This window comes from Metopolophium dirhodum, chromosome 2, assembly GCF_019925205.1.
Source record: "Metopolophium dirhodum isolate CAU chromosome 2, ASM1992520v1, whole genome shotgun sequence".
Classification (NCBI taxonomy): domain Eukaryota; kingdom Metazoa; phylum Arthropoda; class Insecta; order Hemiptera; family Aphididae; genus Metopolophium; species Metopolophium dirhodum.
Genome location: NC_083561.1, coordinates 4678576 through 4680767, shown reverse-complemented (window position 1 = coordinate 4680767; position 2192 = coordinate 4678576). Strand labels below are relative to the sequence as shown.

The window sequence follows — 2192 nt, the reverse complement described above, 5'->3', positions numbered from 1 at the left end:
ATTATTTTACGTTATTATACTAATTGTTGGGCTCCAATGTACATTTAAATGAAATTCATTCTACTTAAAATTAAAACCACCTATAGGTAGTGAACTTGAGATCCTAATAATAATATTTTCAGTACCTATACCCGTGTTGTTCGGCAATTTATTAGGACACACATCACAAATTTGTTTCCAAACTGAAACAAAAAAAACTGCTGATATTATAAAATTACAATCAATATGTTTAAGATTTTGTTATTATTTAAAGAACCAATTTGACACTTACGCACTTTACCATATAATAATATATAATTATAAATATGTGCTTAGCTTTAGTATTCATTGTAATATTCAAATATGTATAAAGTTATTCATATGCTATACTCAGTGCCGCAACAATAGGGGAAGCAGGGTATGCAATGCATTCCCTGGCCAGGTTTTATGTTATGGGGGGGGGGGGGGCATTATGGGGGCCCATCATCAAAAAGGAAAAATTAAGCAATTTATTATTAAAAAAAAAAAATAGAAAATGTACATTCCATATTTCTATAATAGATTGATATTACAATCATACGCCAAATGATGAATAAATATCCGATAAAATTGAGACCACTGATAACTGATAATCTTTGTTTACATCTACGATGGTAATTCACATTTGAAAATTAAAAATAGATTTATTTATAACTCTCAACATAGTACACACCAGTGGCGTAAATACCGGGTGGGCAAGGTGGGCAAACGCCACGGGCCTCGGGACCGAAGGGGGCCCCAGCCCAACATACAATACCTACACTATTGCCCATTGGTTATTTCTATATTCGTCATTCGATTCAAAATTTCACAAAAATATGTATATTATTTTGATATCTGAAAAAAATACTAGGAAATACGGACCTTATATTGGTACTATATGTAGGTATATGGTTTATACGCTAATAAATAATAATATATTATTGGAGTATTAAAAAATGTGTGTGCTACTCGATGGGAAGCAAGACACAACGCCGTGTATTCACTAAAATTAAATTTTATAAATGTTTTAAAATCTTTAACCAATATATTATTAACAAGTGACAAAAGTGATGAAAAAAATAGAGCCAAATCACTGAAAAAAAAAATGGAATCATTTGAATTTGTTATGTTGATGACCATTTGGGAAAATATTTTAAAACCTTTATCAATTGTATCAAAGGTATTACAATCACCACAAACCAATCTTCACAAGGCATGTGATTTATTGCAAGGAACAATTTTATCAATTGAAAAAATGAGAGATGGTTATGATGAAGTCGTTGGGTCAGCAACTGAATTATGCCATAAATGGGGTATATCCACCACAAAACCTGCAACCCGTAGAATATATTCAAAACAATACTGTAGAGAAATTCAAGGAGATAGACGATTAGATGTTTAGATGTGCCCGAAGAAAAATTTCGTATAGCAACGTTTAAAGGACTTCATTCCGTTTCAAGAAATTTTGAATTTTTACTTCCACAAAATATAGTTACCATGAAAGAGTCAGAAATAGTTAAATCTTGTTATGATTTCATATAATTTTACAATAATGATGTGACATCAGATTTAATAAGACAATTAATTTCATTAAAAGAATTTATTAAAAATACAAAAATTCAAACTATTCAAGAATTGTCATCTTTTATAATTGAATATGATCTTTCATCTTTTTACAGTCAAATTATCACTGCTTGTATTATATATTTAAGTCTCCCAGTTACCGTAGCTACGGCCGAAAGGTCATTTTCCAAATTAAAACTCCTCAAAAACTATCTTCGGAATTCTATTTCGCAAGATAGATTAACTGGCATAAGTATACTTAACATAGAAAAATCAAGGACAAAAGAACTTGATATTGAAAAACTAATACATGACTTTTCAAACATGAAGGCAAGGAAAAAAAACTTTTTCAAATAAAATATTTGTATAATACCTATAATATTGTTTATTTTTTGTTATTGAAATTTAAATATTATATTATTTAATATTTTAATAAATGAATTGCTTTTTATTAATTTGACTATTTGACTACTGATAACTGATGTATTGTTGGAGATGTGTTTAAAAATATGATGAACTTAATATAACCAACATAACTATACTCTTAAAGTGCTTGCAAAGTTTTAAAAATTGGGGGCCATACATTTTATTTTGTATAAGGGGTCTGCTAAAGGTTATCTGTGGCACTA

At 29.1% G+C, this 2192-nt stretch overlaps 1 pseudogene; it reads left to right on the top strand.

Moving 5' to 3' along the window:
- Positions 1-478: 478 nt before the first annotated feature.
- Positions 479-1937, top strand: LOC132939864 (zinc finger MYM-type protein 1-like; annotated as a pseudogene).
- Positions 1938-2192: the final 255 nt, after the last annotated feature.